The sequence below is a fragment of the Pongo pygmaeus genome, chromosome Y, assembly GCF_028885625.2.
Source record: "Pongo pygmaeus isolate AG05252 chromosome Y, NHGRI_mPonPyg2-v2.0_pri, whole genome shotgun sequence".
NCBI lineage: Eukaryota > Metazoa > Chordata > Mammalia > Primates > Hominidae > Pongo > Pongo pygmaeus.
The window spans coordinates 28343070-28369961 of NC_072397.2; the positions used below are offsets into that span (position 1 = coordinate 28343070).

General features: G+C 41.8%; 1 pseudogene; it reads right to left on the reverse strand.

The window, feature by feature from the left end:
* The window catches only part of LOC129025713 (testis-specific basic protein Y 2-like), a 28656-nt pseudogene extending 7795 nt beyond the window's left edge, over positions 1-20861 (reverse strand).
* Between the last annotated feature and the right edge of the window lie 6031 nt (positions 20862-26892).

A 26892-nucleotide genomic window follows, 5' to 3' on the forward strand; every position in this document is an offset into this window, starting at 1 on the left:
GCAAGAATTTAAGCCAAAATCCTCAACACTTGGTTACCAGGCCTAGTGATAAGACACACTCTCCTCATCTTTTAGGGTGACACCTTTAACTTTCAGCTAAGCTTGAATATTAGAGTCACAATCTCACATGTATGCTGGGCCAATGTATGACACTCTTTACATCCAAGGGCTTTATAAAACCTGCATGAGGGTGCAAACCTCTCAGCGACCTTCATGCTCATATGGATTCAAAATTTTACATATTGCCCTCAATTCAGATTTGATAGTCAGCATCTCTTTTATAGGTAGGGTTAAAGGAGAAGAGCCATTATTATCCCACCTCCAGACAGATCCACATATAAATTCACAGTTCCAAATTTGTGCCATATTCCACAGTCAGCATTGTGTATGTAGGAGGGTGATAACACTTAATTTTACCTGGGTGTGTAACCAATAGTCCAAATCTGAACTTTTTACTGGGCCCTGTTATGAAAGTTTTTACCACCAATGAATTTATACAATATAAGTCAGTGTTGTAATCTTCTTTGGGCTTCGTACAGATATGCAACCCAGGACTTACCTATTGCCCTAAATCCAAGGATGAGCGGCATAATATATCCTATTTTCTGAATTCCAGTATAAAGATGATCATCATGTATATGAACTGAATCGAGATACATGTCACAATCCCATTTGTATATAACAATAATAATAATAATAATAGTAATAATAAAAAACAGAAAGGTAACACCAGTTAGATGCTGTGCCAAGCAATATGACTCCGTGCCTTCTCTAAGCAGGGTATAGAAAATTGGGTCAAATTAACTGGGTGCTATACCCAGCAATATGACATCATTTAATGTGACAAAAAGCCAGAAAAGTTATGAGAGCCAAAACACATACATAACGGACCCAAGATATGTCAATATACCTTCAGTGTCTCCAGCACAGACAGGAGAGTCACATCATAATGGTGCTGGGCACAGCAATAGGAAATATGCCATAATTTCCTCTTTTTACAGAAACCAGGCAGAAAAGTAACAATATCTGGGTCTTGGGCCCTGTAATAGGTCAAAATTCCTTTTAAGGGGGACATGGTTTGGGAAATAGAAAAGAGTCATATATCCTGAGAGCTGAGCTCAGCAATGTGTCAAAATCATCCTATTGTGAGGCCCAGGCAGAAATAGAGAGTCACATCACTTAGGTCATGAGCTCAGAGATATGTCCCAATGTCCCCAGTAGGCAGAGCTCAGGCAGGTGAGGAGAATTATATCAACTAGGTGCTTTTGTAGGAATATGTCACAGTGTAATGTGTGCACAGAAACCAGACAGAAGAGCCACATCACTGGGGGCTGGGTCCTGACATATGTCACAAGGCTAACTAAGGACAGCACCCAGGTAAAAGTGTTACATCACCTAGGTGCATGTTCTCTGCTCATGCCACAATGCTCCATGTCTGTAGGGCCCAATTTGGGAGTCACCTCACTGAGGTGATAGGCACAGGGATATGTCATAATAACCTCTAGGAAGCATAGCTCTGTCAAAGAGTAACGTCACCTATGAGTCTGTCCTAGAAATATATCATTCTCTAGGTTGGCAGTGCCCAAGCAGAAAAGCCATATAACATAGGTGATAGGCCCAGAGATATGTCACAATGCCTTTTTTGGTGACATATTTCTGGAAAAACAGTACCCTCACCTGTGTGCCTGGCCTTGCAATAAGTAACTATCCTTCCTTTGTCCAGGGCCCATTCCATAGAGGAGATTTACATAACCTATAGTTGGACACAGAAATATGTCATAATAATTATGATGGGCATGGCACACACAAAAATGTAACATCCCCTGCATGTTAGATCAAGTGATATTTCACAATCCTTACTGAGAGAAGGGCCCAGGCACGAGAGTCACATCACCTCGAGATTGGCCTAGATAGATATCACAATCCCATAGATAGTCTGGAACAAGTCTGTAGAGTCAAATTACACAGGTGCTCAGCAAAGATCTATATCACAATCACATTGTCAGAAAATCCCACAGATGAGATTTATAATATGACACATGTCTTATCTTCATATGTGACAGCTGGTTTCATCCATGTGAGAAGATGACAGCTTTACTGTCAGCTAGGTGTTCCTCCAAGACTCAAAATTTCTCCTGTGTGCTGAGCCCTGCTTTCACTCTGTCTGTATAACCCAGACTTTGTAAAATATGTGTGACTGTTGTAATCATTTGTGACGTATGCAGAAGGTGATCCAGGACATCACAAACATCTGTAAACTTATTTGTAAGAGTCAAAATATCCTCTGTGGGCTGAGTCCACATATGAGAGTCACTATTATTTCTGTGAGCTGTGCCTAGGTATACATATATATATATATACACATAAATATGTCTGTTTTATATATATATACATATATATATCTGTTTTATGTATATATACATATATATCTGTTTTATATATATATACACACATATATCTGTTATATATATATCTGATATACATATATATCTGATATATATAGCTGATATATATATCTGATATATATATATATCTCTGATATATATATATATATATATATATATATATATTCTCTGTTTATACCACAATACTCCATGTCTGTAGGGCCCAATTTAGGAGTCACTTCACTGAGGTGATAGGCACAGGGTTATGTCATAATAACCTCTATGAAGCATAGCTCTGTCAAAGAGTAACATCATCTGTGAGTCTGTCTCAGACTTTATGTATATATATAAAACACTCTCTGTGGTTATAAGGCAGGCAGAACAGCCACATCACCTAAATTCTTGGCCAGAAATATTCCAATATTCTCCTTGTAGGCAGGATCCTGTAGAAATGCCACATAACTTGTGTGCTAGATCCAGCTTGGTGCACAATGTCCTTTATTGGCAGCGTCCAAGCAGGAGAGGAGAGCTGCCATATCAGGTAAATGATGTAACACAAAATATATCATTATGCCTCCTCTTGACAGGGCCCAGGCAAGAGAGTCATATCATTTGGATGCAGTGTTTAGAAGTGATACAGTTACCAAAGAAAATCATGTACAGGCAGGAGAGAACAGTCATGTAACTTATGTGATGGAGCAGAAATATGTTACAATCACTCCTGTGGATAGTATTAAGATAACACAGTCAAATCATGAAGATGTTTATACCAAGGATTTGTCAAAATCTCATTTTGATGCTATCGCTATGCAGAATTATTAAATCATTAAATAGCTGGGCAAAGGTATATGTCACAGTTACACTTGTATATAGCTTTAAGAATAAGAGTCACTGTTCTGCACATGTCCTGGCTCCAGATGCATGTGTTGTTATTAGGCTTTTATTATGGTCTCTTGTATAAGGCACAACATTGGCAGTGGCCAGAGAGAAGACAAGGAAATCTCATCAGCTACATGGGTGTGGATTCAGTGAGAAGTCACAGTCTACTTTGTGGACAAGACCCTGGCAGGAGAGTCAAATCACCTGGATGCTGGTATCAGTGAAATATCAAAACCTCTTCTCTGGGCAGGATTTTTGCAAGAGAGGAGACTCACTTCACCTGGGCAATTGGCCTAGCTATTTTTCACAATGCTTCTTATGTGCATTACCAAGGCTGGAGAGTGACCTCACAAGGGTCCTGGGACCCAGAAATATGTCACAATCTCCCTGTGATCAGGGCCTAGGAAAATGCAAAGAAACATCACCTACATTCTGAGCTAAGTGATATGTTACAATGTTCCTGTTGGCAGAACCCAAAAAGGACAATGATCACCTGGACACAGTTTCTCCTTATGTGTCAAAAGGCACTGTAAGTGCTGGGCCAAGGCAGTAGAAGGAAGTCACATCAATTCATGGTGGATGTAGATATAAAACACGATTCTTCTTGTAGGCAGGTTTTAGGCAGATAATTCACATCACCTGGGTGATGGTCCCAGTGATATATGAAATTGCCCTTTGCAGGCAAGGCCAAAGAAGGTATTATACATTTCTTTGGTGCTTGTTCAACATATGGCACTATTTAATCTGTGTGCTGGGCCTAGAAAAGAGAGTCAGATTATTCATGTGCTGGACATGGTTACCTGTCCCAATCACACTCTCAGATATGTTTGGAAATAAGTTTCACATGCCACACAACACCTGGTTTCCTGTACGAGTCAACTCTTTCTATAAGGTAGATCTTAGTAGAGGAGTCACAGTCTCAACAATGGTCAAGATTCATGTGTAGGAGCCCCAATCCCACTTGAAGATTTTGTTCCAGTAGGGAAGATATAACACCACAGGTGTGCTGAATCATGGTTCAAACTTTACCAAACCACCTGTGAATCAGATCTATGTATAAGAGTAATTATTTAAAATTTGACTGTTTTTTATGTGTGAGATTAATATCTCATTCCTAGGCCCTGTTCACTTGTGAGAATGATAATCATGTCAGCTAGGTGTGCATTTAAAAGTCCCATTCTCAGTTCATTTCTGGCCTCTCTTATGACAATAATTGTACAATTAAGGCTGTATATGATATACCTGAGTGTTATAATCCTTTGTGAACTTTATACAATTGAAAAACCCAGGACATAACCCATTGTCATGAGACTGGCTATGAGAGTCAATTATCTCTACTGGCTGGGTCCAGGTATGAGAGTTATTATTCTGCATGTGTGCTTAACCCAGATATATGTCAAAACTTGATCTGAGACCAGGGACAAGAAAGGAAAGTCACATTACCTGGGTGTTCAGCCATTTATACAGTATAGTATTATTTGAAGGCTGGGCATAGTCAGAAGTGTCAGCTTTATGCTGGTGCAGTGATACAATATAATCTTGGTGATGTGACAGCCTCAAAGATTATGTCACCAAGCACACTATTGACAGGAAAAAAAGAAAAACAGGAGTGTCACTCTACTCTACCTAAGTGCTGGGCTTTGCAAACTGTAATAATCTGCTGGCTTGGCAGAGTCTAGAGTATGAAGGAAAGCCACATCACATAGATTTTGCAATCAGCGGTATGTCACAACTTCCTTGGTGAGCTGGACCCAGGTAGGAGAGCAGAGTCACATGAACTAGATGTTCAGTTAATACTTTCCAATGTCCTCTGGGGGCAGGGAACATGCAGGAGAGAAAATTCCCCTACTTATAGCTCCAGAGATATGTGATAATATCCCCTGTTGGCAGGGTCCAGACAGAAGAGTCACATTATAATGATATGTACCCAGTGATACGTCACAATGCACTCATGGGAAAGAATTTATGCCAAAATGTCTCAATAGCTGGGTACATGGCCTAGTGATGTACCAAATTTTGTTGCCTTTGAGGGTGACACCATTAACTGTGAACTGGCTGTGTATACGAACATAACAATTTCATGTGTTTCCTGGGCTTTGATTGACACTCTATGACATTTGAAGGCTTTATACAGCATGCATGGGAGTTGCAAACCACTCTGAGGCCTACATGCTTGTATGGATTCTTGATCTTACATATTACCCTAAACTCAGGTATAATAGTCAATATCTCTTCTGTAGTCTGGGTTCAAGGATGAGACACTTTATTATGCCTGTAAGCTGGATCCAGAAATGAGTCACCATCCCACCTATGGCCAGATCCACATATGAAGGTCACAATTCAGATTTTGTACTGTATTCACTTGTTAGACTCAAGACCTTAACAGTGAGGTTTGGACTTATGGAATAGTGACAATGTTTGCTTTTACTTGGTTGTGTAATTGAGAGTCTCAATCTGAATTTTTGCTAGTCCCTGTCATGAAACTCTCTGTACTGCACACGTTTATACATTATGAGGTAGTGTTGTAAAGGTCTTTGAGTTTGGTACAAATATGCAACCCACAACCTCACCTATTGCCTAGTTCTAGTGATAAAAGGCAAAATATCTCCTTTGGCTGATTCCCAGTGTAATTTAGACCATCATGCCTGTGAACTGAAGTAAGATATATGTCATAGTCCCATTTGTGGGCCAAAACTAGGCAGGGGTGTAACATCACTGTGCTGTGCCAAGCATCATCTCACAATGCCATCTCTAGGCAGTGTATAGGAATTAAAGTCATATTAACTGGGTACTGGACCCAGCACCATGACACAATCCCATATGTAGAAAAAGAATGGGCAAAACATCAGAGCCAAGACACCTACAGAATTAGCTCAGTATATGCCAAAATGCCTTCTGCAGCTGCAGGAAAGCATGATAGTCACATTTTTAGTGTGCTATTATTATATATTATTATATGCCATATTTCTCAGTGTATGCAAAATCCGGGCAAAAGAGTAACCTTATATGTGTGCTGAGCCCTGCAAGAAGTCAAAATTTCTGTTTGTTTGTATGGTTCAAGAGAAACGGGAGTCAATAAATCTGAGTGCTGGGCTCAGCAATATGTCACAATGCCCTCATTGCAAAGATCAGGCTGAAGAAGAGACTCGCTTCACTTAGGTCTTGGGCTCAGAGATAGATCCCACTCTCCCAGTAGGGCAGGGCATGGGCTGCTTTCCTAGTTGTATGTCACAATCTAACATGTGAGCAGAAATCAGGCTGAAGAGCCACATCACCTGGGTAGAGCCTCAAGTAACATGTCACCATGCCCAACATAGACAGATTTGATGAAAAATACAAATAAAAAAAGAATCACAACACCTGGGTGCTGGGCTCAGCAATATGTAGTAATTCCCTGTCTTGGAAGAGTCCAGGACAAATAGGAGAGTCATGTCACCTAGATTTTGCACTCAGTTGTATGTCACAATTTATTTGGTGGGCAGGTTCCAGGCAGGAGCATTACCTAGATGCTATATCTAGTGATATATCACAATGTCCCCTGTGGGCAATGCACTGGGAGGAGAGACATATCACCTAGCCAATAGGCTTGGAGGTGTGTGAAAATATCCCCTGTTTTAAAGGCCCTGGCAGAAGAGTCCCATTATCATTATTCTGACCCAGTGATATGTGACAATGCCCTTTTGGAAAGGAATTTAAACAAAAATGTCTCAACACTGGGGTATGATGCCAAGTGATATGACACAATCTCTTCACCTTTAAGGGTGAAACAATTAATGGTTAGCTAGTTGTTTATACGACAGTCACAATCTCATGTGTGTGCTGACCCTTGTATGACATTCTCTGCAATATCTGGGAACATTATACAACATGCATGAGAACTGAAAACCTCTCTGAGGCCCACAAGCTTATATGAATTCACGATCTTACATATTGCCCTAAATCAAGGTATGACACTCAGCACCTCTCCTGTAGGCTGGCTTCAGAGATGAGACCATTTTTAAGTCTGTGACCTGGGACCAGATATGAGTCAGCATCCCACCTGTGACAAGATTAGCTTTTGAAAATCACAACTCCAACTTGGTCCTGTATTCACTTGTTAGACTCAGGACCTTAACAATGAGATTTGTAAATGTGAGAAGATAACAACTTTTACTTTCATTTGAATGTGTAGTGGAGACTCACCATCTCAACTTTTTGCTGGGATCTGTTATAAATATCTCTGTACCACACTGGAAGGTTTTATGATATGAATCAGTGTTGTAAATTTCTCTGAGCTTTATATAAATATGCAATGAAGGGACTAACTTATTGATCTAAACCTAGTGATGTGAGGCAAAATATCTCCTGTTGGCTGAATCCCAATATAAGCTTGATCATCATGCTTTTGAATGGAATCAAGGTATCTGTCATAATTCCGTTTGTGGGCAAAATCTAGGCAGAAGGTTAACATCACTTAGGTGCTGTGCCAAGCAATGTGTCACAATACTCTATCTAGGCAGGGCCTAGGAAAGAGGGTCACATTAACTGGGGGCTGGAACCAGCAATATGATACAACAACACGTGGAAGAATACCAGCAAAGTTATGGGAGCCAAAACACATACAGAAAGGGAAAAAGATATATCAAAATACCTTCTGTGGCTCTGGCACAAGCAGGAGAGTCATATCATTAGGGGACTGGGCCAAGCAACGTGCCCTAATTCCCTCTTTATGTGTGACCTAGGCAGAAGAGTAACATCATCCAGGTGTTGGGCCCTGAAATACAGCAAAAGTCTTGTTTGTGGGGGTTGTTCAGCAACCAGACAAGAGTTACCTTACCCAAGTGCTGGACTCATCAACATTTCACAATCTTCTTATTGTCAAAGCACAGAGAGAATAAGAGAGTCACATCACATAGGTTGTGTGCTCAGAGATACGGCCAAATGTCACCAGTAGGCAGGGATCAGGCAGAAAAAGAGAATCATATCATCTAGGTGCTTCTTTAGGTATATGTCACACTTTAATATGTGGGAAAAAACAAGGCTGAATACCATATCACGTGGTCCTGGGTCCTGAGATATTCATAAGCCCCCCTTCGAAAAGGACCCAGTCAAGAGAGTTACATCACATAAGTTCAGGTTCCACATACATGTCACAATGCTCCATGTGGACAGGGCCAAGCAGGTAGTCACATCACCTAGGTGATAGGCATAGAGATATGTCACGAAGCTTTTCTTTTTTTTCTTTGTTTCTTTCCTTTTTTTTTTTCTGAGACAGAGGCTCACTCTGTTGCCCAGAGTGGAGTGCAGTGGCACCATCTGGGCTCACTGCAAGCTCTGGCTCCTGGGTTCACGCCATTCTCCCACCTCAGCCTCCCAAGTAGCTGGGACTTCAGGCACCTGCCATGGCACCCAGCTAATTTTTTGTACTTTTAGTAGAGATGGGATTTCACTGTATTAGCCAGGATGGTCTTGATCTCCTGACCTCGTGATCCACCTGGCTTGGCCTCCCAAAGTGCTGAGATTATAGGCAAAAGCCAACACACACAGCCACAAAGCTTTTCTTAAAGCATGTCCCTGGCAAAACAGTACCATCACCTTTGTGTCTGGCCTAGCAATATGTCACTCTTCAAGTGGGCAGATCCCAAGCAGAAGAGCCATATTACCTGCATGATAGGCCCTTTGATATGTCAAAATGCCCTCTTTTCATGGCCCTGGCAAAAAAAAAAAAAAAGTATCATCACCTGTGTGCCTGGCCTATGAATATGTGACTATCCTATCCTATGTGCAGTGCCCATTCCAGAGAGGACAGTTACATCTTTTAAATGATGGACACAGTAATATGTCACAATGATGTCTGTGTCATGGTGCAGTCCAGAATATAACATTACCTGGTTACTGCATCCAGTGACGTCAAAATTCTTACTGAGAGCAGGGCCCAGGGAGAAGAGTCAAACCACTTCAAGGTTGGCCCTGGGAGATCTCAAAATTTTATATGTAGGCTTGAATCGATCTTCAGGATGAAATCACAATGGTGCATGACAAAGATTTATATCACAGTCATGATGGAATAAAATTCTAGAAATTAGGTTTACAATACCACACATGTCCTATTTTCATGTAGAAGAGTTGCCTTCATCCATCTATGAAAGTGAAAGTTCTTGCTGTCAGCTGGGTTTGCCTATGAGACTGACAATTTTCTCTGTGTGCTAGGCCTTGTTATGGAATTCTTTATACAACAGAAGGGTGTAACAAAACATGTGTGAGTGTTGTAAACTTCTGTGACATTTTTACCAAGAAGAGATCATTGACATCTCTTATATTCCTAAACCTAGTTATAAAAGTCAAAATGTCTTCTATTGGCTGGGTTCACATATGAGAGTCACTATCATGGCTGTTAGTTGTGCCTAGGTATATGCTACCATGCCCTCTGTGGTTATTAAATGGGCAGAAAAACCACATCACCTAAACCATGAGCCAAAAATGTTCCAATATTTTATTTGCAGGAAGGGCCATAACAGAAAAGCCACAAAATTTGGCCATAGGCACAGGTCATTGGCATAATGTCCTTGCTGGAAAGTGTCCACACAGGAGAAGAGAGCCATATAACCAAAATGGTGGGCCCAGAGAAAGGTAACAATACCTCCTGCTGAAAGGGCCCAGGCAAGAGGATCATGTCATTTAAATGCAGTGCTTAGAAATGCCACACTCTTCACTGGAAGCAGAGTTCAGGCAGGAGAGAAAAGTCAAATAACCTAGATGATGGGTCCAGAGATTTGTTAGGATACCTCTGAGGACACTGTTAAGACAGGCAAGTCAAATCACCAAGGTTTTTGACCAATGTGTATATCAAACTGTTATCTCTGGGCTGTAAATAGGCAGGATTATTAAATCACTCAGCAACATGGCAAAGGTATATGCTACAACACCACCTCTGGAGAGGTTCAGGGATGAGAGTCACCATCCTACAAATGTTCTGGCTCCAGGTACCAGAGTTGTTATTAGAATTTTTATCTTCTCTCAAGTATATGGCACAATGTCACCTGTGGGCAGGGAGAAGAAAGGAAAGTCACATCATCAGAGTCGGTGCTGGTCCATGAAATGTCACAATCCTTCTTGTGGGCAGGACTCTGGAAGAAGTTTCACATCACCTGGATGCTGATTTCAGTGGTATATCTAAATTCCTCCTGTGGACAAAGCATAGGAAGGAGAGGAGAAAAACTGCTTCCTAGGCAACTAGCCTGGATACATGTCACAACTGTCCCTATGGGCAGGAAAATGCAAGAGAATGACTTCACCTTTGTGCTGAATTCAGCAATATGTTACAATCTCTCTGGTGGTCAGGGCTCAGGCAAGAGAGAAAAAAAAATCACCTAGGTGCTGAGTTAAGTGATATGTTACAAATATTTCTATTGTCAGAACTCCACCCAAAAACGAGTCACATCACCTGGGTGCAGTATCCTGTTATGGGTCACTAGGCACCATAAGTGGAGGACCAAGGCAGTAGAAGGAAGTGACATCACTTACATGATAGAACTAGATAAAAGCCATAATGCTCTTTGTAGGTGTGTTTCAGGTCAAGATTTTACATTAGCTGGGCGCTGGTCCCAGAGATGTGTAAAAGTGCCCACCGTCGCATTGCCAGAAAGGTTTTATACATTGCTTAGGTGTTTGGTGAACATATGTCACAATTTCAACTGTCCTCTGGGCCTAGATAAGAGATGCAAAACCCTCATAGGCTGGGCAAAGCCATATTTCTCAATCATACACTCAAAAATGTTCAAAAGTAAATTTCACAGTCCCACACTAGTCCTGCCTTCAGGTATGAGAGTTAATACCTCCTATCAGTTTGGTTAAAGTACAGGAGTCACCGTCTCAACAATGGGCAAGATCCACAAATAACAGCCCCAAATCTGGCCAGGCACTGTGGTTCATGCCTGTAATCCCAGCACTTTGGGAGGCTAAGGTGGGTGGATCACCTGACGTCAGGGGTGGCCAACATGGTGAAACCCCACCCCTACTAAACATACAAAAAATTAGCCGGGCACGGTGGCAGGTGCCTGTAGTCTCAGGCACTCAGGAAGCTGAGGCAGAGGAATCACTTGAACCCAGGAAGCAGAGGTTGCAGTGAGCCGAGATGGCACCACTGCACACCAGTCTGGGCAATAAGAGCAAAACTCTGTCTCAAAACAACAACAACAACAACAAAATGTCCCAATCCCACTTGAAGATTGTGTTCCAGTAGGAGAGTCAAAGCACCGTAGGTCTGCTGAGTCATGCTTCAAATGTCACCAAGCCACCTGTGGATCAGATTCATGTTTGAGAGTAACAAAAATTTCTACTGCTTATGTGTGTGAAATTTAATATCTGATTTGTAGGCTTTGTTCATGTGTGAGAGTGACAACTGCCTCAGCTGGGTGTGTGTCCAAGATTCCCAATAGCCCCTGGTCGCTGGTGCCTCTTATGACATCTTTTGTACCACTCAGACTTTATGTGATATGACAGAGTAGCATACTTTTCTATGAATTCTTACAGACGTGAGATTGAGGAATTTAACCATGGCAGAAAGACTAAGGGAATCAAAATAAATTCCCTGGCTGGGTCTAGGCATGACAGTTATTATTGTGCATATGAGCTGAATCCAGGTCTATGTCACAATTTCACCTTTGGGCAGAGACAAGAGAAGAGTCACATCATCTGTGTCCTGAATCAGGGGAACAGTATAATCTCCTTTTAGGCAGGACCCAATCATAAGAATCATATCACCTGGGTACAGTCTCAAATAATATGTCAATATGCCCACTGTATACAGGATTGAATAAATAGTGGATAGTCACATCTCCTAGGTGCTGGGCTCAATAACATGTTATAATTCCCTCTTTTGGCAGAGTCCATAACTAAGGGGAGAGTCATATCACCTAGGTTTTGCACTCAGTGTTCTGCAACAATTTCTTCAATGGGAAGGATCCAGTCAGGAGGATAGAGGCACATTACATAGATGCTATATCTAGTAATACGTCCAAATGTTCTCTGTGGGCAAGACATTGGCAGGAGAGACACATTCCTGAGCTGAAAGACACAGAGATGTTCAATAACATCCACTGTTTGCAGGGCTCAAGAGAAGAATTACATTATTATGATTCTGACTAAGTGATATGTAACAATGCATTCAAGAAAAGGAATTTGAGGCAAAAAGTATCAAAACCTGGGCACTAGGTCTAGTGATGTGACACAATATCTTCATCTTTGAGGGTAACAACTTTAAATTTTGGCTGACCATGTACATTAGTGTCACAATCTCATGTGTATGCTGGGCCAATATATTACACTCTCTAAAATACCCGTGGGGTTTATGAAACCTGCGTGAGAATTGCAAATGTCTCTGAGGCCTACTTGCTCATAGGGACTCACAATCATACATATCATCCTAAACCTAGGTTTGGCAGTCAACATCTCTCCTATAGGCAGGGTTAAGGAGGAAGACCAATTATTAAGGCTGTGAGCTGGGTCCAGAAATGAATCATCATTTTCCCTGTGGCCAGATCCACATATAAAAGTCACAATTCATACTTTGTGCTGTATTCCCTTGTTAGACTCAAGATCTCAACAGTGGGCACTGTAAATGCGGAATGGTGACAACTTTTATTTTCAACCAGTTGTGTAAGTGAGAGTCATAATCAGAACTTTTTGCTGGGCCCTGTTATGAAACTCTCTACCAACAAAGAGTTTATACAATGTGAGTTACTCTTGAAAGATTCTATGAGCTTGGTACAAATATGCATTCCAGGATTAAACCTATTGCACTAAGCCTGATGATGAAAGGCAGAATATCTTTTATTGGGTGAATCCCAATATAAAGTTCATCATCATGTCTGTGAAGCGGACTTAAGTATATGTCATAATCCCTTTTGTGAGCAAAAGCTAGGCAAGAGGGTAATATTACTTAGGTGCTATGCCAGGCAATATGTGACAATGCCTTCTCTAGGCAGGGTATAGGAAATTTGGTCATATTGACTGAGTGCTGGACCCAGCAATAAGACACCATCCCACATGTGGAAAAAAAACCTAGCCAAGTGATGAGAGCCAAAGCACCTATCTAATGGGCACAAGATATATCAACATATTTGACTCCAGCACAGGCAGGGAGTCAAATTATAAAAATGCTGGGCCCAACAATGTGCAATGTGCCATAATTTTCTTTTTGTTCAGTACCCAAGTAGAAGAGTAATATCACCTGGGTGCTGGACCCTGTAATAGGTCAAAATTCCTTTTTGTGGGCATCATTCGGGAAAAAGAGGAGAGTCACATATCGTGAGTGCTCTGTTCAACAATGAGTCAGTATCCTTATTTTGAAGGCCCAGGCAGAAAAAAATAGTCCCATCACTTCAGTCTTGGTCTCAGTCATGTGTTTCAATAGCCCCTTTAGGCATGGCACAGGCAGATTAGGAGAGTCATATCACCTAGGTGCTTCCCTAGGAATATGTCACAGGGTAACATGAGGACAGAAACTAGGCAGAAGAACCACATAACTTGGGTGCTGGGTCCTGAGATATGTCATGAGGCTCTCTTGGGACAGCACCTAGGCAAGAGGCTTACATCACCTCGGAGTAGGTTCTCTGCTTATGCCACACTGCTTCATAGGGGTAGCGCCCAAGGAGCAAGTCACTTCACCTAGGTAATGGGCTTAGAGATATGTGACAATGTCCTCTATAAAGTATGGCCCAGGCAAAAGAGTACCATCACCTGTGTGCTTGACCTAGAAATGTATCAGTCTCCAGGTTGGCAGGGCCCAAGCAGGAGAGCAGCATAACCTACATGATAGGCTCAGAGCTATATCACAATGACCTTTTTGGGCATGACTCTGGCAAAAAGCACCTATGCCTTTGTGCCTGGGCTTTCAATATGTCACTATTCTTTCTCTGTGCAGAGAACATTCCAGAGAAGAGAGTTACATCATCTATCAGGTGGACACAGGCATCTGTCACAAGAATTGTCGTGGGCACCATGCAGGCAACAATGTAACATCACCTGGATGCAAGATCCAGTGATATATTACAATCCTTACTTAGAGAACGGCCCAGGCAGAAGAGTCACATCACCTTGAGCTTGGCTTGGCCTAGGTAGATATCAAAATCCCATATATGTGCTGGAACAAGCCTGGGGAGGCAAACTACACAGGTGCATGGCAAAGATTGATGTCACAATCACACTGTCCAACTATTCCAAATATGAGATTTACAATAACCCACACATCCTTTTTCGAGTGTGACAGTTGGCTTTATCCATGCGAGATGATAACAGTCCTACTGTCAGCTGTATGTGCACACAAGACTCACAATTTTACCTGCATTCTGAGACCTGCTTTGACTCCTTCCGTATAACCCAAGGACTTTGTAAAATATGGGTGAATGTTGTAATCTTTTGTGACCTTTGTGCAAGAAGGTGATTCAGGACATCATGCATTTCCCTCAACCTAGTCATAAGAGTCAAAATATCCTCTATTGGCTGAATCCACATATAAGAGTCATTGTCATTCCTGATAGTCATGCCTAGGCATATCTTAAAATTCCCTCTGTGTTTATGAAGCAGGCAGAAGAGCAATGTCACTAAATGGTGGGCAAAAAATATTCCAGTATTCTCTTTGTAGGCAAGGTCTTTTCAGAAATGTCTCATAACTTGTGTGCTAGGTTTATCCCTGTGGCACAATGTCTTTGTGGGCAGTGACCAGGCAGTAGAAGAGAGACATACTACCTAAAAGCTGTGCCCAGAAATATGTCACAGTGCCTCCTGTTGACAGGATCCAGAAAAGACAGTCATCTCATTTCGATGCAGTGTTTACAAATGCTACAATTACTAAAGGAAGCTGAGTACAGGCCAAAGAAGAGAGTCATGTAACCTAGATGAGGTGTCCAGAAATATGTGACATTCCCCCAAGGAGATTTTTTAAGATAGCACAGTCAAAACACCAAGGTGGTTGACACAGATATTTGTCAAAATCTCATTTTGGGGCTATATCTAGGCAAAATTATTAAATCACTCAGGAGGTGGGCAAAAGCCTATGTCACAATTAAACTTGTGGAAAGGTTTAAGAATAAGACTTATGAAACTGCACATGTCCTGGCTCCAGATATATGAGTTGATGTTAGGCTTTTGTTATGAGCTCAGGTTTAGAGCACAATATCACCTGTAGCCAGAGAGAAGGTAAGAAAGTTACATCACCTTTGTGGGTGAGGGTCCAGTGAGATGTCACAATCCCCCGTGTGGGCAGGATCCTGGCAGAAGTGTTACATCACCTGGATGCTTACATCACAGTGACATTTGAAAATGCCCTATGTGGGCAGGACTTTGGCAAAAGAGGATGCTCATTTCACCTAGGCAATTGTCCTGGATGTATGTCACAATGGCCCTCATGTGCAGTACCCAAGCTGGAGAGTGACCTCACATTGGTGCTGGGCCCAGCAATATGTCACAATCTCCCTTTGGTCAGGGCCCAGGCAAAAGGAAAGTAACATTACCTAGTTGGTAAAACAAGTAATATGTCACATAAATCCTGTTGGCAGAACCATAAGAGAAGAATCACTTCCCCTGCATGTAGTACCCAGTTATGTGTCCCAATGCACTGTAAATGCAGGGCAGAGGAGTAGAAGGGAGTCATGTCAATTACATGATGGACCTAGATATAAGACACAATTCTCTTTCCAGGCAGTTTTCAGGCAGATAATCCGCATTACCTAGGTGACGGTCCCAGTGATATATAAGAGTGCCCTTCATAGAAAGAGCCAAGGAATGTGTTATATATTGCTTAGATGCTTGTTCCACATATGGCACAATTTCTTCTGTGGCATGAGTGTATAAAAGAGATCCAAATTATTCATGTGCTGTGCAAAGTTACCTGTCCCAATCACACTCTCAAAAAGGTTGAAAAATAAGTTTCACATCTCACACAAGTCCTGGTTTCCTGTATGTGAGTAAACACTTTCTATGTGTCAGGTCGAACCAGAGGAGTCACAATCTCAACAATCAGCCAGATTCATGTATGACAGCCCATTCTCACTTGAAGCTTGTGTTTCAGTCGGTGAGTCGCAGCACCACAGTGTGCTGAATCATGGTTCATATGTTACCAAACCACCTGTGAATCAGATTCCTTTATGAGAGTAATTATTTCAACCTTCGACTGCTTTTTTATGTGTGAGATTCAGGGCCTACATTAGTAGGCCCTGTAGATGTGTCAGAATGACAGTTGTGTCATTTGCATCCATGAGTCACATTCTCACCTGGTTGCTGGTCTCTGTTATGACATTCTTTGTACCATTAAGGCTTTACATGCTATGCCTGAGTGTTATAATTCTTCGTGAACTTTATACAAGTGAAAAACCCAGGACTTTACCCATGGCTTCAAACTGGTTTTGTGAGTCAAAATATCTCTTCCGGTGAGGCTGCACTCCTTTTGTGGGGGCACTAGCTGTGGAGAGTCTGTCCCTTGCAGACCCCTGACCTGGTGACAAAAAAATTAAATATGCTGACACACAGATATTTTGCTTTGCCAGTCCAGCTGAGGGTCCCAGGCCACTCAGACTCTGAGGAGAGTCCTGTAAAGAATGACAAACTTGGCACTAAGCAGCTTGCAATCCAAGCATGTCTTTAATATGGAATTAACAACAGAAGCTTTGAGTAAACACAGCTGCACATAATTAACATGGTTAAGAAAGTAGTTCTACAAATGATTAAGGTCAGCTAACATGGTCTAAAGTAAATACTATTAGTGGGCAACTTTCCTGGTCGAGCTCCCCACTGAGAGAGCTCTCTGGTTCAAAGACTGGTTAATGGAGGTAAAATAAACAGACTTAACTGGGGAAGCCAATATTGTCCCTAACTTTACCCTATGACCTAATATTCTCAAGTAAGAACTGGCCACCTTAAGCCTGTTCAATTATTACAAGCTATGTAACCTTTCAGCCTTCCAAAAACTTTGTGACTATTCCTTATAATGTTCCCTTTTAATATTTCTTATAATGTTCCCTTTTAATATTTCTGCCACAAACCTGAGTGAATCACAACATACTGGCTGTGTCCAGGTATGAGAGTTATTACTGTGCAGGAATGCTTAACCAAGGCATTTGTCACAATTCCACCTATGAGCAGGAAGAAGCCAGGAGAGTCACATCACCTGGATGCTTAGCCAGTTATACAGTATAATCACATTTGTAGGCTGGGCATAGTCTGAAGAGTCACATCAGCTGGATACAGACTGAAATAGTATGTCATTAATCCTGCTATTGACAGAAAAAGAGAAGAGTCGCTCAACCTAGGTGCTGTGCTCTGCAATATGTAATAATACCCTCTCTTCACAAAGAATATGAAGGAGAGTCATATTCCCTAGGTTTTGTAATCAGCAGTACGTTACAATTTACTTGGTGAGCAGAACCCAGACAGGAGAGGTGGGTAGCATGACCTAGATGTTAAGCCAAACGATATTTTACGATGTCCTCTGGGGGCAGGGCACAGGCAGAAGAGACAAATCACCAAGCTTATAGGTCCAGAGATACATGAAACTATCCTTTTTTGGCAGAATCCAAGCAGAATAGTCACATTTTTATGATTCTAACACAGCGATACATCACAATGCACCCATGGGAAGAAATTTAAGCCAAAATGTTTCAACACCTTGGTACTCTGCCTAGTAATATGCTAAATCTCTTTGTCTTTGAGGGTGACACCATTAACTGTGAGCTGGTTGTATATATGAGGGTCACAATCTCACATGTTTCCTGGGCCCCTGCATGACCCTCTACAACCTTTGAAGGCTTTAAACAGCATGCATGAGCATTGCAAACCACTCTGAGGCCTACATGCTTCTATGGACTCACAATATTACATATTTTCCTAAACCAAGGTATGACAGTCCACATCTCTCCTATATGCTGGCTTCAGGGATGAGACCATTATTATGCCTGTGACCTGGCTCCAGAAATGAGTCACCCTCCCACCTATGGCCAGATTCACTTATGAAAGTTACAATTCCAATTTTGTACTGTATTCACTTGTTAGACTGAGGACCACAACAATGAGCTTTGTAAATATAGGATGGTCACAACTTTCACTTTCACCCCAATGTGTAGTTGAGAGTCACAATCTTAATATTTTGATGAGCCCTGTTATGAAATCTCTGTACCACAGAAGAAGTATTTATGATATGAGTTAGTACAGTAAACTGTGAGCTTTGTACAAATATCCAATGAAAGATCTACCTATTGACCTAAACCTAGTGATGAGAGGAAAAATATGTCCTATTGGCTGAATATAAGCTTGATCATCATGCCTTTGAACTGAAGCAAGGTATACGTCATAATCCAATTTTTTGGGGGGCAAAACCTAGGCAGAATTTTAACATCACCTAGGTTGTGTGCAATGTAATATATCACAATGCCCTCATTAGTCAGGGTCTAGTAAAGAGGGTCACATTAACTGGGGGATGGAGCTTTGTAATATGATACAACCACAAGTGGAAGACAGCAAACAAAGTGATGAGGGCCACAACACCTACAGACTGGGCCAAAGATATGTCAACATACTTTCTGTGGCCCTGGCACAGGGAGGAGAGTCATATCATTAGGGTGCTGGGCTAAACAGTATGCTATAATTCCCTCTTTATGCATGGCCTAGGCAGAAGAGTAACATCATCTGGGTGCTGAGCCCTAAAATATGGCAAAAGGCCTGTTCGTGGGTGTTGTTCAGCAACAAGTCGAGATTCACATTACCTAAGTGGTGGGCTCAATATGTCACAACATGTCAATTGTTTAGGTATATTTCATATACCTAGGCAATTTATTAATTGGGCAGAATCCAGGCTGAAGTGCCACATCACCTGGTCCTGGGTCCTGAGATATTCACAAGCCCTCCTTAGAAAAGGACCCAGTCAAGAGAGTTACATCACCTAGGTGCAGGTCCCACACTTATGTCACAATGCTCCATATGGGCGGGGCCAAGCAGGAAGTCACATCACCTAGGTGATAGGCATAGAACTGGGTATATATCCAAAGGACTGTAAATCATGCTGCTATAAAGACACATGCACATGTATGTTTATGGCGGCATTATTCACAATAGCAAAGACTTGGAACCAACCCAAATGTCCAACAATGATAGACTGGATTAAGAAAATGTGGCACATATACACCATGGAATACTATGCAGCCATAAAAAATGATGAGTTCATGTCTTTGGAGGGACATGGATGAAATTGGAAATCATCAATCTCAGTAAACTATCTCAAGAACAGAAAACCAAACACAGCATATTCTCACTCATAGGTGGGAATTGAACAATGAGAACACATGGACACAGGAAGGGGAACATCACACTCTGGGGACTGTTGTGGGGTGGGGGGAGGAGGGAGGGATAGTATTGGGAGATATACCCAAAGTATGATAATAATAAATAAAAAGAAAAAAAAAGAAAAAAAAAAGAAAAAAAAATTTTTCAACTTTATAAAAAAATTGGTGTTCAATAAAGGATAAATACATAAATGAATGCCATTTCATAATCTTGATTTTACTAGTTTAGAACCCTCTATAAAAAAAGAAATATATCACAAAGCTTTCCTTAAAGCATGTCCCTGGCAAAAGAGTACCATCACTTTTGTGTGTGTCAATCTTCAAGTCTGCAGGTCCCAAGCGGAAGAGACATATCATCTCTATGATAGGCCCTGCAATATTTCAAAATGCCATCTTTTGGGCATAGCCCTGTCAAAATAGTATCATCACCTCTGTGCCAGTCCTAAGAATATGTCACTATCCTGCCCTGTGTGCAGGGCCCATTCTAGAGAGGAGAATTACTTCTTTTAAGTGATTGACACAGTAGTATGTCACAATAATATGTGTGTCATGGTGCAGGCAAGAATGTAACATTACTTGGGTGCTGGATCCAGTGATGTTACAATTCTTACTGAGAGGAGGGCCCAGGCAGAAGAGTAACATCATGTCAAGGTTGGCCCAGGTAAATATCAAAATCCCATATGTAGGCTTGAACCAGTCTGAAGAGTGAAATCACACTGGTAATTGGCAAAGATTTATATCACAGTCTTGAAGGAATAAAATTCTGGGAATTAGATTTAGAATACCACACATGTCCTGTTTTCATGTGGGACAGTTGCCTTCATCCACCTGTGATGGTGAAATTCCTTACTATCAGCTGTGTTTGCATACAATACTCACAACTTATTCTGTGTGCTAGGTGCTTTGTGACACTCTCTATTCAACACAAGGGTGTTAAAAAATATGGGTGAGTGTTGCAATCTTCTGTGACCTTTTTACCAGAAGGAGATTCTACATCACTCATGTCCCTAAACCTAGTTATAAGAGGCAAAATTTCTTCTATTGGCTGGGTCCACGTAAGAGAGTCATTATCATGCCTATTAGCTTTGCCTAGCTATATGTCACCATACCATCTTTGGTTATAAAAGAGACAGAAAAAACACATCACCTACGTTCTAAGCCAGAAGTATTACAACGTTCTCTTTGTCAGCAGGGCACTAACCGAGAAATCAGAAAACTTTGGTGCTAGTCCCAGCTCTATCGCATAATACCCCTTGTGGACAGTGTCCAGGCAGGTGAGGAGAGTCATATCACCAAAATGATGGGCCCAGAGATATGTCACGAAGCCTCCTGTTGAAATGGCCCAGACAGGACAGTCATGTCATTTGGATGCAGTGTTTAGAAATGCTGAAGTCTTCACTGAAAGGAGGTTCGGACAAATGGGGAACATCACATTAGCTAGATTATGGGCCCATAGACATGTTATAATTTTTTCTAAGGACCCTCTATGACAGGAGAGTCAAATCACCAAAGTTCTAGGTCCAGGTATATGTCAAAATGTCATATGCAGGCTATAATTAGGCAGGATTATTAAATGACTAAGAAGCTGGACATAGGTGTATGTCACAGTAACACTGGTGGAAATGTTCAGGAATGAGAGTCACCATTCTGCACATCCTGGCTCCAGGTATAACGTTATTATTCCTTTGATCTGTCTCAGGTATATGGCACAATTTCACCTGTGGGTAAGGAGAAGAAAGGAAAGTCACATCACCTGAGTGGGTGCTGGTCCAGTAAAATATCACAATCCTCCTTGTGGACACGACTCCTGGAAAAGAGTCACATCACCTGGATGCTGGTTTAAGTGATTTATCAAAATCCACCCTAAAGACAGGGCTTAGGCAGGAAAGGAGACAAACTTCACCTAAGCAATTGGCCTGGAGAGATGTCACAATAGCTCCTATGTGCAGGGCCAAAGCAGGAGAGTGTCCTCACTTTGGTGCTGGGTTCAGCAACATTTCACAATCTCTCTAGTGGCCAGAGCTCAGGCAAGAGAGAAGAAACATCACTTAGGTGTTGAACCAAGTGTTTTGTTACAAAGCCTCCTATTGGCAGAGTGCCACAAAAAAATGAGTCACACTACCTGAGTGCAGTACCCAGTTATGTGTCACAATGCACCATAAGTGCAATGCCAAGGCAGTAGAAAGAAGTCACGTCACTTATGTAATGGACCTAGAAAAAAGCCACAGTGCTGTCTGTAGGCAGGGCTAAGGCCAAGATTTTACATGAGCTGCATTCTGGTGTCAGTGTCATGTAAAAGTGCCCCTTGTCACATTGCTAAAGGTGTTGTCTATTGCCTGTTGCACATATGTCACAATTTCAACTCTGCTCTGGGCCTAGAAAACAGAGTCAAAACACTCAGATGCTGGGGAAAGTCACACTTCTCATTCACACACTAAAAAATGTCCAGAAATCAGTTTCACAGTCCCACACAAGTCAGAGCTTCATGCATAGGACTCAACATCTCCTATGATTGGGTCAAAGTACAGGAGTCACAGTATCAACAATGGGCAAGATGCATGTATAAGGGCCCCAATCCCACTTGAAGATTGTGTTCCAGGATGAGAGTCACATCACTAAAGGTCTGCTGAATCATGGTTCAAACATCACCAAACCACCTATGGATCTGATTCATATATGAGGTAACAATTTCTAGCTTCAGCTGCTTATGTTAGGGAAATTTAGTACATCATTCGTAGGCCCTGTTTATAACAACCATGCCAGCTGGGTGTGCGTCCAAGAGTCACAATAGCACGTGGTTGCTGATGCCTGTTATGACATTTTTGTACCACTCAGGATTAATATGATATGCCTAACTAGGCTACCTTTCTGTGAATTCTTATAGGTGGCAGATTTGGAATTCACCCATGGCTGTAAGACAGGCTATGAGAGTTAAAATATTCCCCCTGGCTGGGTTGCTGTGTGAGAGTTATTATTGTGCAAGTGTGCTGATTTCTGGTATGTATCACAATTTTCTCTTTGGACAGGAACAAGGCAGAAGAGTCACATCATTTGCATACCGAGCCATGGATACACTGTAATCTCCTCTGTGGTAAGGAGCCAGTCACATGGGTCATATCACTGGGTACAATCTCAAATAATATATCATCTTGACAACTGTATACAGGGTTGAAAAAATAGTGGATAGTTACATCCTCTACCTGCTGGGCTCAGCAATATGACATAATTGCTGCTCTTAGCAGAGTCCAGGATGGGGTATGTCACAGTTTCATCAGTGGGCAGGATCCAGGCAGGAGAGGTGAGTCACATTACCTTGATGCTATATCTAGTGGCATGTCATAGTGTTCCCTGTGGGCCGGACACTGGCTGGAGAGACACATCCACTAGCAAATAGGCCTAGAGATATGTGATAATATTTCCTGTTTGCTGGGTCCAAGAACAAGAGTCACATTATTATGATTCCAACCCAGCGATATTTCACAATCCACCTATGGTAAAGAATTTAAGCCATTAATCTCAACACCTACGGTTACTAGGCATAGTGATATGACACAATTTCCTTATCTTTTTGGGAGACACTTTACGGGTATGCATGTAAGTGTCACAATGTAACGTGTGTTCTGGGTCATTATATGACATATTCTACAATATTCAACGGCTTTATGCAACATGCAAGAGATTTGCAATCCATTCTGAGGCCTACACGCTCCTGTTGACTCACAAGCTTATGTATTGCTTTAAACTCAGTTATGGTAGACAACATCTCTCTTATAGGCTGGGTTCAGACAGGAGACCCATTATTATGACTGTGATCTGAGTCCAGAACTGAATCACCATCTCAACTGTAGGAATGCATACATGTGAAAGTCACAATTCCATCTTTGTACTTAATTTACTTGGTAGACTGAGGACTTCAACAGTGGTCTTTGTAAATGTGGGATGATGAAATCTTCATCTCTCACCTTCATGACATGTGTAATCTACAGTCACGATCTTCACCTCTTGCTAGGCCCTGTTATAAAACTCTCTGTACCAGCCAAAATATTTACAGAATTTGAGTTATTGTTGTAATATGTGAGCTTTATGAAAATATGCAGCTCATAACCTTACCTACTGCCCCAAGTGTAGCAATGAGAGGCAAAGTATCTACTATTGGTGGAATCCCAATATAAGTTTGATTATGATGCCTTTGAAATGAGGCAAGGTAAATTTCAAAATCCCATTTGTAGAAAAAAAAAAAACTTGGCAGGAGGGTAGCACAATTTAGGTGCTGTGTCAAGCAATACATCACAATGTCCTCTCTAGGCATGGTATAGAAGTGAGGGTTACATTAAATGGGGGCTGGACCCAGCAATATGACACAATCCCAAGTGTGGGAAAAAAAAACCCAGATAAATTATGAGACCAAAAACACCTACTGAATGGGTCTATAATATGTAAAAGTACTTTAAGTTGCTCTGGCACAGGAAGGAGAGTTACATCATCAGGGTGAGGGGCCCAGCAATATGCCGTAATTATCTCTTTATGAAGAACCCAGGTAGAAGTGAAAGATTATCTGGGTGCTGGGACCTGCAATACCCCAAAAATCTTTTTCTTGGGCATGGTTGGGGAAAAAAAGAAGAGTCATAGTGCCTAAGTATTGGGCTTAGCAGTATGTCAAATCACCCCATTGCAAAGACTCAGGCAGAAGAAAAGATTCACATCACTTAAGACACATGCTCAGATATATGACCCAATGTCTCAAGTAGGCAGGGCTCAGGCAGAAGGGTAGAGTCATATCACATAGGTGCTTCTCTAGGTATATAACACAATCTAACATGTGAGGTGAAAGCTGGCAAAAAAGCCACATCACCTTGATGTTGGCTCTTGAGATATATCACGCAAGCCGCCCTTAAGACAACACCCACACAAGAGCATTATAACAAATAGGTGCAGGTTGTACCATTATGTCACAATGCTCCACGTGGGCAGGGCTCAAAAAGTTAGTCACATCACCTAGGTAATAGGCCAGAGATATGTTACAATATCCTTCTTAAGGCATGGCCTGGGCTAAAGAGTACCATCACCTGTTTGCCTAGCTTAGTAATATGTCACTATCCAGGTAAGCAGGGCCCAGGCAGGAGAGCAAAATCACCTAAGTGATAGTACCAGAGATTTGTTACAATGCCTTCATTATGACATGACTCCAATAAAAGATTACTGCCAGCTATGGGCCTGAACCTGCCATATGATGCTATCCCTCACTGTGTGCAGGGCCCATTGTCATGAGGAGAGTTATATCACCTAAGTGGTTGTATGACATATGACACAGTGATATGTCACAATGATTTCTGTGGGAATGGCACAGGCAAAAATGTAACATGACTTGGGTGGTGGACCTAGTGATGTGTCGTGACCCTTACTGAGAACAGGGCCCAGACAGGAGAGTCGCATCACCTAGATGTTGCCCTAGGTAGAAATCACAATAACATCCTCAGGCTGAAAGCAGTCTGGAGAGTCAAGTCACACAGATGGTCAGCAAGGATTTTTTTTCAAAATGACATTGGGAGAAAATTCCTGAAATGAGATTTACACTACCACACATATCTTGTTTTCATGAGTGACAGTTGGCTTCATATATTTCAGACAGTGACAGTCTTTACTGTCAGCTGGGTAGGTATATGAGACTCACAATTTCACCTTTCTGCTGAATTCTGTTTTTACACTCTCTGTACAAGCCAAGGGCATTATAAAATATCTGAGGTTGTTATAATCCTCTTTGAGCCCCCCCTTTTTTTTTACCAGAAAGAGATTTATGAGATTTATTCACTCTTTTTTTTGTTGTTGTTTTTTGTTGTTGTTGTTGCTGTTGCTGTTGTTGTTTTGGTTTTTGTTGTTGTTGAGACAGTCTTGCTCTGTCACCCAGGCTGGAGTGCAGTGGTGCAGTCTCTGCTCATTGCAACCTCTGCCTTCCAGGTTTGAGTAATTCTTCTGCCTCAGCCTCCTGACTAATTTGGACTCCAGTCCCACACCACCACACCCTGCTACTGTTTGTAGTTTTAGCAGAGATGGTGTTTCACCATGTTGGTCAGCATGGTCTCGATCTTTTGACCCTGTGATCCACCCGACTCACCCTCCCAAAGTGCTGGGATTAGAGGCCTGAGCCACCATGACCAGATAATTTACTCATGTTTCTAAAGTAAGTTAGAAATTCAGTTACTTTTATTTGTAGGGTCTACATACAAGCGTCATTATACCTGTAAGTTGTGCCCATGTATAGGTCCCAACTTACTCTGTGGTAATTAAATAGGCATGAGAGCTAAGTCACCTAAATTCTGAACCAGGAATTTTCCATTATTTTTCCTGTAGACAAGTTTGTGGCAGAAAAGTTTTGTAACTTGGGTGTTACACCCAGATGTATGGCATAATGCCCCTTGTGGGCAGAGTCTAGACAGAAAAGGAGTCTCATATCACCTAAATAATAGGCCCAGAGATATGTCACAATGTGTCCCATTGAAAGGGCCAGGCAAGACAGTCACATCATTTAGATGCAGTGTTTAGAAAAGCTATAATCCTCAGTGGAAGTAGGGTCCAGGCAGGATAGGAGAGTCAGGTAATTAGATGGTGGGTCCAGAGACATGTTACAATCTTTCTTTAGGATATTGTTAAGACAGGAGAGTCAAATTACCAAGGTGCTCACCTGAGGTATATTTCCAAATCTCATTTGTGGGCTACACCTAGGCAGGATTATTAAATCACTCAGGAGCTAGGTAAAGGTATATATAACAATAACACTGGTTGACAGTTCCAGGAATGGGAGTCACTATCTTGCATATGACCTGGGTCCAGATTTAAGAGTCATGATTAGTCCTTTTGTCTGGTCTCAGGTATATGGCACAATATCACCTGTAAACAGAGAGAAAGGAGGACGGTCACATCACCTGGGTGGGTGGTGGTCCAGTGAGATATAGCTATCTTTCTTGTAAGCGGGGCCTTGGAAAAAGTGTCATGTCACTTGGATGCTGGTTTTAGTGACATATCAAAATCCCCCATGTGGGCAGGGCTTAGGTAATTGAGGAGACCCTCTTCACCTAGGCAATTGGCTTAGACATGTGTCACACTGGCCGCTATGTGCAAAACCAAAGTATAAAAGTGATCTCACCTGGTGCTGGGTTTAGCAAAGTCACAATCTCCCCTTTGGTCAGAGCCATGCAAGAAAGGAGAAACATCACCTAGGTGCTGAATTAAATGATATGTTACAAAGCTTTCTGTTGGCAGAACTCAAAATGGAGAGTCATAGCACCAGGGTGCAGTACCCAGTTACGTGTCACAATGCACCA